Genomic DNA, 14,935 nt, shown 5'->3' on the forward strand with positions numbered 1-14,935 from the left:
AGCATTTGTGAAGCCACAACACGCACAACCTTGAGGCGGATGGGCTACAACAGCAGAAGACCCCACCGGGTACCACTCATCTCCACTACAAATAGGAAAAAGAGGCTACAATTTGCATGAGCTCACCAAAATTGGACAGTTGAAGACTGGAAGAATGTTGCCTGGTCTGATGAGTCTCGATTTCTGTTGAGACATTCAGATGGTAGAGTCAGAATTTGGCGTAAACAGAATGAGAACATGGATCCATCATGCCTTGTTACCACTATAGAGGCTGCTGGTGGTGGTGTAATGATGTGGGGGATGTTTTCTTGGCACACTTTAGACCCCTTAGTGCCAATTGGGCATTGTTTAAATGCCACGGCCTACCTGAGCATTGTTTCTGTCCATCCCTTTATGACCACCATATACCCATCCTCTGATGGCTACTTCCAGCAGGATAATGCACAATGTCACAAAACTCGAATCATTTCAAATTGGTTTCTTGAACATGACAATGAGTTCACTGTACTGAAATGTCCTTTGGGATGTGGTGGAACGGGAGCTTCGTTTCCCGGATGTGCATCCCACAAATCTCCATCAACTGCAAGATGCTATCCTATCAATATGGGCCAACATTTCTAAAGAATGCTTTCAGCACCTTGTTGAATCAATGCCACGTAGAATTAAGGCAGTTCTGAAGGCAAAAGGGGGTTGAACACAGTATTAGTATGGTGTTCCTAATAATCCTTTAGGTGAGTGTATATATATACACACACATATATATATCCTGCAGAAAGACACACACACACACACACACACACACACAAATATACACATACATATATACACCGGTGTGGGTGTGTGTGTGTGTACTTATTACTACTGGAAGTCGATCGGGATAAGTGGGTCATGACTAAAATGTTAATGTAGATTCTAGAGCATCAAATTGCATCTTCATTAACCAATATCTTATTTCCGTCATTGACTATCTGTCATATATCCTCAGTGGCTCTCAAATAGTAGTGACGTCAGGGCTAATGAAAATGTGTTGATAAACGGGTAATAAAATAGCGTAGCTAAGTGTATTAGAAAGACTAGCCAAGTATCCAAGTATATTGGATCAACTTTGATGTGTATACATGCAAGCATAAAATGGTGATCATTATAACACAATATTCTGCGCGTGATCGCATGCATGCATAAACCACTCCACTTGTATCAGCAGCAGCATCATTATGTCCAACATTTTGCGCCGGCTGGGCAAATGAAATGGGGATGGTTCTCCTATCGACCCCCCTTCCCTCCAGAGCTCATCTCCTCTGGTAGGCTACGTACTGTACTGGGTTGTGTTCAGTTCGTTTAACGTTTGCTACGTTGATGGACAGAAATTTCCTGAACGATACGTTTCCCCAAAACCGTTTATCAACGCATTCAAGAGATACGTTCGTTTGCTCCTGTTTGGTAGGTTTGACTTACGCTTCTAGGCAGGCAAACTAATTCACAATAATCAGTAATTGTAATTAAAATAAACTATTACCTCATTAAAACAATATTTCCCTTTAATAAAACTTTGGGTACCGTTCTGTCATACTGAACGCATCATCGTCGGTGCTGGTAGGAGGGACGTCGTCTTGAGCTACGTGCTAGAAGAGCGGTTCAAATGTGTCCACGATAATATTCTGATCTGGAAATCAACATAGACGGTCGTCTTGGGAGCAATTGCCTATTTACTGATTGAATTGTCTTGATGTCTGCCGCCAGTTGTTTTTTTCCCGTTACAGTCTGTTGATAAATATTAACATTGCTATCTATCATCGAGCATACCCGATTCATCCACCAACATCGCAAGCTGAATGAACTGCTTGGGCTGTAACGTTATCCAGTGTAGATATTTGTTTGACGTTCGCTACCTTACTTGCATATTACTTTTTTTTATTTTTTATTAATTGGCTTGATATCTCCCTCGTATTGGTGAAGACGAAACCAGAGAATATATCGGGGACGGTATCGATTGGTAAGTTTCCTATTATTTGCTTTGCTAATGTATGGTAACGTTGTTTGCTGTAAAATTCCACCCCAAACCAAACGTGGCTCTGGTTTGGATGTGAGTGTAGGCGTGGTATGTGCTGCGATATCACTGTAATTAGTTAACTTGACTATCTAGGGATTGAATTGGAACCATCGTTTAATCGATTTTTGCAAATATGTGCCCCCTCAATTGTCTCTCTGTGTTCGACCTCTTTGGCTGCTGATAACTCATCTAAATTGTTACATTTTGATTGTCATCTATGGCAGTTTTTCGTACCTGATGTCTACAATAATGTATAACAAGTTAGTAAAACTTATAACAAGTGAGTTAACGTCAATATTTTTTCCATGTACCAACGTTGTTGATAGTCAAGCAAGTTTCATAGAATAGTTCGTGCTGTGGAATCACAGCAAGTCTATAGTAGCCTACATTTTAAAACACATTTGGTTACACTGTTTAATAAAACGTAAAAGGTAACTACAGTACGTACGTCCTATATAGAAATAGTGCATGTTCTACTTCACTACGTTGTGTAATGCAAATTGTGCATTCGCTAACCCGTTTGTTTGGCCCTTGCTTCCGCAAAACTTAAAAGTAAAGTCGCAGAATTAAATAGAAGGTTCTAGATCCGCGCATTTTTTCTCGGCTATGTGCTTGGACTCGACCGAGACGAAAGTGTTGTAATCGTGCTATATTTAAACAATTCGGCGCAAGGGGGTGTGGTGTGTGACCAGTATACTGTACCACGGTTAAGCGCTGTTTTGGGGCACGACGCAACACAGTTATTTGTTATTATTTTTCATACCTCAATTCCACCAAAGTGAATAATGTGTTTTCGCCGTGCACACACAATCATTTCCCACTGTGGGGGGACAGACTCTTAAAAAGAAAAAGGACACCCACCCTAGGAGAGTCAGAGTGGAGGGTCAACTGCGTAATTTCTTTCAAGGAGCCCTTCACCCTAATTATGAAATTAAAAGGGTTGTGTTCGTTAGGGCACACAGTGGAGAGTTTATTATTATTATTTTTTTAACATATTGTAGTGGTAGTGTTTCTCAGTGGACGACTCCAATTCAGTGTTTCATTCTGTGTCCTTCCATCTACTTACTTAATGAACTTGACCAGAGATTTCAAAGCCATAGGAAAGTGACAGGTCTCACACTGGGCTCGCTTATCCCAAATTAGGCAATTCTGCAGTTTTTGAGTAACAATAAGTAATTTGACCGTAATTGCAAATTAAATAAAACCATGGGGATTTACTGGATGTCTGTCTCAATAAGGTTAATTGCCCCATCAATAGACTACATAACTGATTGTGAATATAGTGAAGTTTGGAGTAAAATATTTTCCAGAGTTTGTCTACATATACAGATATACAATATAGATTTAAGACACAAATTAAGCCTAGTCTAGGACTAAATAAAATCCAAGCTCATTGGAGTTTTCTGTTGATCTTGATATTTAATCCTAGACAAGGCTTTATCTTTGTCTGCAAAAACGGCCTTTACAGCATATGGATGGATAGATAAATATAGAGATCTATATATCTCAAATACATATGGGAGCAGCATATGTTGATAAGGGATAATTCACACTGTTATGAAGATGCTGAGTGATGACACTACAGCCATGTAGGCTAACGACTTATGTAAATATCATGCAAAATGTTAATCAATAAAATTAGTGACTTGTCAGTGGTGGTGCCATACAGCTGACCAAACTGGTTTTGCCCGTTGGTGTATAGGGACAAGGCAGTGCCGACGTAAAGATTCGTTTTGAACTGGTGTTGGCTCTACCTTGACCCACAGTTACCCTCATCGGGAAAGTTGAAGACCACTGTGTCAGCGTAATCAGTCTTTCTGCTGTCTTTTTGTTTCTGGCTCCCTCTTTGCTCCAACAAATGATGCATTCCATTGGGTGTTTAACCTTCCCAAGTTCCCCCATGTCAGCCTGTTCCTCCACACCCTCTGTTGGCACCCAAGCAGTGCCGGTTATAGCCTTTTGGGGGCCCTAAGCAAAATTTCCTTTTGGGGCCCCCTCTCCCCTATCAGTCTACCCTGTGTTAGGGCAGCTCCTACTGTGCCTGGGGGACACGCGGAGGGCGGCTTAGGATGTCGGTCAGGGGTTCTGGGTCTTGTTGCGTTCTGCCGAATCCTTATGGAAGGGTGTGCGTTGGCTGCCTCCGTCATGGTTGTTGGCCAGGAGAATGCGCTCTCCTTGAAGCACTTATGTACCCGGCAAATTCTTTGCAAATTGACTATCATAAAATGAAAAGGGAGTTAACATTTACACCCTATTACATATATTTATACACACACTTTATTAGGTACCATTGTCTAGTGTCTGGTAGGACCACTTTTGTTCAAAGTCACTTTTACCACTTGTCTTCCACATTCTAATGTTTGGTTCTAATGACAACTAACCATATTGACCATGTCTTTATACTTCATATATTGAGTTGCAGCTACAAGATTTGCTGTTTGACCACTTGCGTTAACAAGCAGGTGATATCTATATCCCTCTCTATCTTTCAAACCAATCCATGTAAAAGGCATGCATGCATGCATGTAGTATAAGTCGCTCTGGATAAGTGAATCTGCCAAATTACTGAAATGTAACAAAACATTTTTGGCAAGCTACCTCAGTTACATTTTAAACAGGCAGACTTTGGTACCTTGATTTCACAAATAATATTGGAGAGAGCTTGACTACAGCTCAAATTTGCAATTATTTGAAATGAACAAACAAAATACTCAAGGTCCTAGACTTCTGGACACTCCTTTTTCCATTTTTTAAAGAACAAAATATAATGCATAACCATTAGCAATTCCATCTCTCATTGTACAAGTGATGCACTGTGCTGTTCTGGTAGGCCTCGTATAGCGGCCTGACAATTAAATCAACCTCTCATGCCTCGATAATGCAACCATTTTATTAGCAAATGTGCCCATGACTTGTTTTTCTATGTGACCCAAGATGTCCATTAGGAGTAACAATGTGCCTAGAAAATGAAATATTCTTTCCTTAATAATAGCTAGTGAAGAAAAATATCAGAATTGGTCTGCTTGTGTGAACCCAGCCTGTATTATATTTTCTTGCCTGGGTCATTCGGTGAGCTTGTTTTGAGGTGATGAATTTCCACCTTAGGGATAGAATCCTAGATAAATTTTCTGGACACGCAGGCACACAGGCACAATGGCAAGATTATTGGCTTATGTCAAATCACTTTTTCTCATAGTGTTCAATAGCAGCCTGATCCTAATTGATTAATGGTTTGAAAGGTTCTTATGCATTGGCTCTATGTGTCCACTTCAGCTTTTTTTGTTGCACTTTTTGTGCCAGGTTAGGGCTAGCTGTGTATGCCAAAGTCGGCAACGCCTGTGATAATTCTGCTGCAGCAATTTACCTCACTAGGCTTCAGTGAATGTGCGTGCTACATCACCATGTCCTATTCAGGCCCGTCTGGCCAGCCCAGGTAATGAATTAGGCATCTTCCTCCCACGGGTTTAGTGCTTAGTGTATCCGCGCAGGCACGTGTGCAACTACCCTAAGTATTGTAGAGATTGTTTTGGAGATCTGCGGCAAGTTAATCCGTGCTTGACTCTTTCGTTTTTTGTTATGGTAGGTGCTTGACTCTTCACATCGCTGTAATTGGGCTATTAGGTTAAGTCGAGCCACTACATGCGTCTGTGTTATGTAGTAAGTGCTGTATTTTTGCTTGGTTTCTTTAGGCTTTGCCAGGTTTGTTGTCTGGACACAGCTTCTTCAAATGACCGCAGGTTTTATTTAGCTGCAATGACCTGGTTTTCGACAGGGCTTGGGTCTTGTTTCTGTCAGCTCAATGATATTAAAAGAAAGTAGACCATTGGCAGAACATGTCAGACTGTTTTTACTCTAGCATTCTAGCCTACTACACTAGACTGGCGTTGTGTTCAGTTTGCTCATAAATTGTGGGACTAAAACCCACAATATGCAGAGTTATAGTAAGTAGTTAGGATGAAACATTTTCAAATAGCCAATAGCCTAATGGTGGAGTTGTGGCCTGAGTGACCAATTAAAGATGATATTAGAATCATTGTGATACCCTAGACAAAATAAATTAATAAATATAATGTAATTATTATGTGCATGCGATAAACAGATGCTCCAACAGGACATGTAGGCTTAATTAAGAATGGTGAGGTGAAAACTAGGGTAAACCACCCCAAGGAGATGGTTCGGTTAACAAAAATGCCTGTTTCCGAGTTGATGCGGGGGGGGGAGCCAACGTAGAGACGTTCTTCTCTGAAGAGGAGCTATTCCTCTCTGAAGATGTAGGCCTAGAGCTGAGTGGGAGGAGGTGGAGGGCATTACATGCAACAGCTGCGCGTATCAGTTCTCCTGGTTGTTTGTGCCAGCTTGTGTTACAGTCCGAGCCCACCAAAGCTATAATGTAGGGGAGGGAGGATGGAAGGAAGAGAGGTGGAGGTAAGCATTGGACTACTACTCACAGTCCGAAAGGGCGTAGACCTATAGACCCAATGCAAAACGACCAGAAAAAAACTATCTAGTTTGGTTTTCTATTAGACAAACATGAGCCTTTTGGCTCGCGGTTTGACTTGGAATAATAGTTTTTTAGAAAGATCTGAATGGCAAATGTTTTTTCCATTTGTGAATAACAACTGGCCAAATACTACAACCAATGTCAGTCATGAAGGTGGGTGGCGTCACAGTTTTAGAGGTAACGCTAATCAAGGCGGTTGTGGGTCATGCAGCCAGTTGTTTCGTCATTTTCTCTGACCCACCTCAGTATGTGCCTCAGGCTTTTGCCCATCTTGCTGAAAAGCTTTTCATTATGAGTCTTTGTCTAACAGGCAGGTCTCAGAGCTGAGATCAGTCCTTTGGCTGAAGTGGATTAATTAGCTGCAGGAGCAACACCGTTGCGCCGAATCAGGGGTTAGATTAATCCCGGTGCCCTGGCTCACATGGGAAATTTACACAGTCTTGCCATGCAGTTCTGGCCTCATATTCATCAATGAATGTTGAGTAGGGCTTGTTGATCTGGGGTCTGTTTTGCTTTTCGAGTCTGAGACAGGCCCTGTTAAGAAGAAATATTGGGAACGTCCACATGCCTTGGATGTTCATCTTCTGTTTACTCCGAAGCCCCTCTTAAACACATGGCCTGGAAAAAAGGTTGAAGCACTCTCTGTTGTGCTATTCCATATTGGAACTTCCTGAATTTACAGTAATAGTGGTTGAAATTCAAACAGTGCAAGGCTTTTTCAGAACTTTATTTTCACAAATCTGCTGGTCCCAAACTCTCGCCAACACTGCAGTGGTCTTTTACCACAGCCTCGATTCAGCAATCAATGTTTGTATACCAAAAGTCACTGATCACAAGCAATGTTTTTCAACCGACTAACTGTTGGTCCCTCTAAGCATGCATTCCCTGTCTGTTGACTTGACCCTTATTGAGGTTTCCCTGGTTTTTAGTTAATAGTTCTGTGAATTAGCGTGGCAGTCTTCTGTGCCCTGAAATCTGATGCAAAACAGAGGCAATGTGTCAGTGTTTAGTTAAACCCATGCCGTCTGTCGGAGCATACAGACCTTTCAAAACAGAAAAAGGCCATGATGTCTTTAGATACAGTGCAATAGGCGTTAAGTGTGTTTGTGGATATTCTCCTGATAGCGTTGAGCCGAGTGGCGGTGGAGTTGGGTTGACACAGGGATGTACAACCTGTGGGACTCTTAAGAGGGATAACTTTAGTTTGACCTCATTTGCTTAGGCTATATAGAAGCATCCTCTGTTGTCACATCTTCATCTCTGGAGTTAAAGTTAGTCTGGCCTAGTTTGTTGCAGAACTTGGCATCAACTGTGCAGAAAAACAAACATCACTATTTCGCAATACATATTTCAGAGACTGAGGGAATGGTGCTGTTACGTTTTGTCATTATAGCTCCGGGATGCCTATTTAACGCCATTGCAAGTGTCACTCCTCCTTGCTTAACCAAACTAAAACAACCACATGAAATCAATGGCTTTTATGACATGTAACAAGAACAGTAATCTATTCTGTATTACGCCTTGTTATGGTTCTGCATTAGGGCTGCCTTTACCGGGTCAGTTTACAGATTAGTTCACTTTTTGACGCAGTGACTGGGGAACAATTACATATAGGTACTTGCAGTCTAAATAGGTAGTAGTACTAGGAGTAGCTTTTCTAGTAAGAGCTGTAGTTGTGAGTCATGAAAGACAGTTTTTGGAACAACCTCAAGGTTCTCTGCTGCGTGTACAGGACTCTGCCTTGAGGTCCAGCTCTCTGATTTGGTATTGTTCTTTGGCATATAACGTTTCAAATGTGCAAATTGCATGGCTCGCTGTGGCTGCCAGTGGAAATTTCCACTTCAAAATCCCACAGCAGCCTTTGTTTCGGTTGCGGGGGGCTCGCCACAAGGCCCTCTGTAAATGGACCCGTGGTGGTGTTGTGAAACACTGCAAACAGTCAGCTGTTTGAGTACAAAAGAGAGAGGGAAAGGAGAAAAAGAATGTTGTACATAGGCATGTTTACTGGTCCAAAGCAATAAAACTGGAGTTTGTAGAACTGCCTTTTTTTTAAACTAAGAAGTTTAGATTTTTCAAGGAATATAAACAAAGATGGAAAGCCTTGAACTTTATAATTTTTTTGCATGATCTTATTTGTCTTTCTATGGTCGTTGTTGAATTACTGTGGTGAGTGAGAATCTTTTGATTTCTGAAGATTATAAGGTTATTGGTGAGACCTGCCTTATGTATGATCTTCTGTGAATCTCTTTTTCCATTGAATTTATTTCAACCACTGAATAAAATTCACATGTTGGATACCCTAATGCAGGGTTTTTCCTGGCTCAAAATTAGTCAAGGGTGGTACCCCAACCTCCATGCTCCCTCGAACACCTTAGCTGTTTTACTAAGCTCCCAATCACATTGGCGGTACAATGCTGCTAGCATACAGAGCATATCATTCCCTCCTCATTATGCCTGAGCCACACGAAAACATTTAGCAACATTTATTGTCAAAACTAACTCTCTGTTAATTTTAGGATCTAAAAATATGAAATCACTCATCAGCTTTATAATTAATCACTGTCAGTATTATTGTTGTCTTTTTTTGTTATGCCATGTTCCTTGTGACTAGGGGTGTCGCAATTATTTTTATGACAACAATCTTTTTGCACAATATTTAGATTCCAAAATCATGTTTCCAATCTGAAGAGTTTTACGCCGTTGTTAGAAATGTCTCAACAAAAACCATGCGAATTCAGTCTTTTTCAATCAGTTAGGATGTTTAGCCCAGGATGCAGCAGAGCATTTGCCTGCTCTGCGGAAAGTTATAGACACAGACAATTCACTGTAATTAATTTGCATAATACATTTCAGTATGTTTGAACCCTGTTTAGATTTGTTTTTCTATGCAAAGTTATGTAATTTTGCAACATTATTAATTAATTGACAAATGCGTTTCAGTTGCCTATTTGTTGTGTAAACTAGACAAAAGAAAACCACACACAAGCATGTGTAAAATATTTGGTCATTTCCATCCATATTTTCTAATTACATAATGCACATTCAAATGCATATAAAATACCTGTAGTCCCATTGCATGTTTAGGTCTACGTTTGAAGATAAAATGAATCGTCCTTGTACATGTTTAACCAAATTAACCAACTGAGCGTTGAAACATGTTTTGCCATGTTAGGAAGGCTTACATAATATTTTTTGAATGAGCTATTTCAAATAACTAGCCTAGAAAAATATATGCAGCAGAGCAAGAGGTGAAATGTCACGATGCGCAGGACTATTGTCATTGCTTTGCGATGCAAACGTTACCAACATGTGTTTAGTGGTAGCCAAATACAGCTGTATCGCTCTGGGTGCCTTTTGGTTGTAAGCCAAGTGATGCACTTATTTGAAGGAGCTGAATTGTCGGAATCTTTCTGTACCATTTTCCATATGGTACAGAAAGGCTGTACCATATGGAAAATACATTTCTATTTTTGAAGACATTGGAAAATATATTCCTTAATACATTTGGTAAATATATGTCAAAATGTTTGAAATTGGCCGCTTAAGTATATTTATAAAAAATGTATATAATACATTTTTATAATGCATGTCTAAATATACTGTAGCAATGGGCAGGCTGTGTTTCGAACCTGCAACCTTATGTTCCACAGTGAGGCACACTAACCACTCCTCCAAAAAGGATTAATTTGTTTCAAGGGCAAGTGGTGGGCTTAGCAAGTTTGCTATAGTACGTTAGAATATATTTGTGACCATAAGATGAAATGTATTTTGGTAACGCATTTCTGTAAAATTAGTTTCAACTCCTAAATGTGATATAATCAATATGTCGGTAAATACATTTCATCTTTTTACTTTCACAGGATCTGAAAAATACATTTTAATATGGGCTTCAAAATACATTTTGTAATGTATTTTCTATATTATTTTCTATTGCAATGTGAGCATTTTTGACGGTGAAATACATTTGTGCTGAAATGTGTATGTATGTGTGTGTGTGTGTGTGTGTGTGTGTATAGTGTGTGTGGTGTGATGTGTGTGGATATATATAATATATTCAAATACATTAAAAGTTGAAATACATTTTGATACCTGAAATGTATTTTGAATAAAGATAAATGTATTCAACATATATTCTACAAACATTTTCCATTGCAAAAATACATGTATTTTCCATATGTGCAAATACCACACATCTGAAGAACCATCTCCGAACCCACCACGTTGTACTCTTACAATAATATTATGTTTACACTATAATAGTGGAATAAAATTAACAATATAGACAGTTTAATCCTTAATCTCAATTATTTGTGACAATAATTGTGACGGCCCTACTTGTAGTGTTGTTTCTTCTCCATCCTTGCCTTGACTCCACATTGTTTATCTCCCTCTCTCAACTTCCTTCAGCTGTACTGGGCTCTACTGCTTGCACTGATCCAGCATCTTCACGTTCATATATTTATATTGTTAGTGACTTGAATATGTTAATTGTATATTTTTAACACTGTATATTGCATATATAGTGTTTTTGGTGACAGCACATACGCTTATCTGATCGTCTTTTCACTAGTCATCTTCGCCTGTCTTACGATCTCTCTTTAGTTACTAGAAACTGAAATGTTAAAATGTTATGCGGATTGAATGTAGTTTAGGGGTTACGTTTTATTGAAATATTTTGACTTGGGAATAATAGAAAACTAGGATCCTCTTGTTTTTCCGATGTTACTCATCTCTGTGATGTCAGGACCAGTGTGGTCCTGTATACAAGGTTGCCAGATCTCATTGACAGTAAACCACATGTCTCCCATCGACCCATCCAAGTCCATGAAAAAATTCTGCATTCTGAGAGATACCTCCCCGTCTGGCAACACTACCAATAAATATGGAGAAGGTTTCCTCATACCGTCACATTTGCTGCAGTATTTCACCTGAATTTTCTGTATGAGGGCAAAATCTTGTTTTACCATGACAACACACGGAGGTAGTGCAGGATTTTGGGAAGGCCTTTGAGTTTTCAATGCAGGTAAATCTCTGCCTTAATGCATCCTAATCTTACAGTTCGTAGTCATCATGTAGGGACATTTAGTTTCTCTAAAATCCTGTCCAGTGCTGTTGCAATCCTGGCCAGTACTGTTTTCCTGAAAACATGCTCTGTGGGTGGAGGTTCACAGCTGTTCTTATGATTAAGCCTGTAGGTTAAATTAGTCAGTGGCTCTTCAATTTCTGGAAATAACACACAATTATTTTGCATTTTCACTTTTCTTCTGACTATCTTCTTGGCCGACTGTCTAGTGGGAGGTACTTCCAGACAAATCTAGGATTGCGCCCTCATGCTGGCTCATATGAGATAAAAGTTCTGCAAGGGCAAAACAGGAGGGTCATTAGGTCAGAGTCTTTGAATGGGTGTCTTGGGTTGCCGAGTATCTGGATAGATTTGAGTCTGATGGCACTATGGTCAACAACAAGCTTTTTTATCGCAAGTCAATTTCAATAATTAAATTACCCTCATGGCTGGGAAGGATGATCGGCAGCTAGGAATACATTCGATAGCTCCTTTATGGAATAGAATACCTGCAGTGTGGATGTAACAAACCAATGAATTAGTGCAGCTTGCCAGTAAACCCTGTTTAGCCTTTAACACCACTACCGGCACAGAAAAAGGGAACTACATTTTCCCAGAATCCCCCAGCCTGCCCACGCCAGTGCAGTCCAGGAACCAGCAAGCCATGTGACGGACTCATGGAGGCATTGACGCCTGACTGTGGGGTCACCCAATCTGCGCCAGGGTAATCATATCCCTGGGCAGACTCCATGGTTCCTTGCGCCAGCTCTTATCTTGGGAACCACAGGTGTTTCCCATGTTCAGTCTATTCTAGTACGAGATACCTCATTCATCTGGTCAACAATTCCTCACCACCAAGGCCCTTTGTTTCAGAAAACCTAGTGGCTAGAGTGTATTGCCAATAGCTGAAAGATCCATGTTTAGAGTCCTAGTTCCCACAAGGAGAAATATTTATGATTGTGTGCTTGAACAAGGTGCGTAACCCTAGTTGCTCATGTTGCCGAAGTCGTTTGCTAAATGTCTAAAAGGTTCAATATAGTTGGATTAGGTGTGTAAGCCGACCAGAACAGATTGAATGTGGGACAGTCTTATAGCTCCAACAGACATTTTTGATAAACTGTACTGTGCTTTCCCTAAGCAAAGGTATGACTGGGTCACCCATTGAGGTCAGCAACACAGACAAAAATCCAATCTGTAATAAATTACCTGAATCAATCCAATAACAATTGATAGAAAACATTTGAATATCACTGCAGTTGGCTGCATGCATCAGTTCTCCTGTAAATCAGTCATCAGCCTTCACACACTTCACATTATTCCCAACTACCTATGGTCAGTGATATCAGCAAAATGCCTGTGATAAATGGCTGGTATGTTAGCTTGATAGTTTTGCGGTTTAGCCTTTCACCCCTCATCACCACCGTTTGCTGCACTTATGTTTCACTACCAGCCTTGTTTGAGCTTATAGTGCATACAGGTAGTCTGGCAGAGGGTGGCCGGATGGGCGACTGAATTGATTCTGACCAGGATTTCCCTCACCAGCCAGTGACAAAGTCTTTGGCTGTGTATCTGTCTGCTATTTATGTCAGTCATAATAGTCACATCCTCCAGTGTTTTGCCCAACTAAATAAAATCAACTAAGGTCATATTTTTCTTTTAATACCAATTTGGCATCAGCTCGGCTTAGGCTACTGTATGTGTCGGCATTAGCTAGACATTGTTTGCATTAAGAGTGCAGAAGTGGTTGGACCTCATCTGTTTCCCTTTTGGCTGATTGGTGAACAGCTCTGTGGAGTGGTTGCTGGTCTTTGGCTGCTGGGCAATGGCTGAGAGGCCCTTGTGTGTATAAGACATGCTTCAATTCCAGTTCAACCGTGCTCACTTCAACTCAGTATAGCATGGTTGGTAGTATGATGCTTTTCCATATACGTTTGGTCACTACTTTAGTTCAGACAGTGTTGTTGTACCAAATACATTAATTGCAGAACAAATCACATGAATAAACACAACTCATTACCGTTTGTTTTAAAAATGTTAGGTCATAGCATGATTAATGATAAATAACACTCGCTTATAGTCAGGATCACATGAGAGGGAAAACAAGGTTGCCCCTTTCGTGGTAGTCTATTGAGCAATTTTTTGAGCAAAAATATATTTTTTGTTTCACTCGGTCATAATGACTGTCCATTACGGTCGGTGGCTATACTCAAAGATTGTTTAGGAAAACAACAGTAAATGCCTTAACTGAAACTTTCTCTAGCCAACCGTCTACATCAGGGTTCCTGTTATCAAAGAATACAGTGTCTGCTAGTTTTTATGAAGACGCAAAGGGGAAATGCAAATGTATTTAATTTAAGATGCCATGAACAATGAAAAACACTGCAAACCATGAAGACTGAAAATATCTGTCTCAGGTTGTTTCTTTTGGTGACAAATGTTGGGAACCTTGCCCAAGGAAAATGTATAGCCTCCTCTTAGGTTACAAAAGATTAGCCTAGCCCTCCAAACACAGAGTCAACTGAAAGCCATTACCCCTTGCCATTCTCACAATGTGAGATTATGAAAATACTGCTTGATGGCGTTTACACATACTAGCTATTAGCCCCCTGCCAAATCAAGTTGAGTATCAGTTTTCTGCCTCTTAAATGGCAGAATGACTCGTATTCTCTTGCTGCCTGCTTTCCGTGTCTATTTTTACTGCATTATTACCCTCTGTGAGCCTTATATAAATCTCCTCAGAGAGCGAGAGAGGGAGAGAGAAAGACGAGCTCGCGAACAACCCCAAGGCTAGCAAACCAGTATGGTTACAGTAGATCTACTGTATGGATGGATTTCTTACTTTATAGAGTGATCTGAAGGCAAAGCCCTGTGTTGTTTTTCCATCCCTTAAAATGCTGTATACTGGACTGAAATGTGGGTAGATTAGCTAGCTAGAATACACAGCGTAGGTATATATTAATCAGTTTCCCTGCACCCCCCCACAGATAGCTTATGTATTTACCCGGTTTTCCTACAGAGTCATTTTCAATAAGGCCGGATGGAAAGCGGCTAACACTTCTCAGCAAGCCTCTTCCTCTCCGTAACACCTTTCCAGTCTTTGTTTACAATCTGGCTAAGTAGGCGAGACCCAACAATGGGCTCTGCCCCCCATAACACGAGTGCCTCGCTCAGACCCCATCTCATTTCCCAGGAATGTGTGGCGTCGCAGCCCCGCAGTCTGTTATGTAATGGAGGGAGGGATGGATGTGGGGAGGGGCAAAGTGAGGTAGGACGGCACAATAACATCTGCCTGGTGTCTGCAGCTTGCTGTGCCAAACGAGAG

General features: G+C 40.6%; 1 protein-coding gene across 1 annotated transcript in view; it reads left to right on the forward strand.

Annotated features, from left to right (window-relative positions):
- The first annotated feature begins 1,608 nt into the window (after nt 1-1,608).
- Nucleotides 1,609-14,935, forward strand: part of rnf24 (ring finger protein 24) — a 47,539-nt gene continuing 34,212 nt past the window's right edge. The window contains exon 1 of the mRNA XM_010888538.3: nt 1,609-1,993. The gene's annotated coding sequence lies outside the window, so the exon portion shown is untranslated. The remainder of the gene's footprint in view (nt 1,994-14,935) is intronic.

The sequence above is a fragment of the Esox lucius genome, chromosome 25 (genome assembly GCF_011004845.1).
Source record: "Esox lucius isolate fEsoLuc1 chromosome 25, fEsoLuc1.pri, whole genome shotgun sequence".
NCBI classification, from domain to species: Eukaryota; Metazoa; Chordata; class Actinopteri; order Esociformes; family Esocidae; genus Esox; species Esox lucius.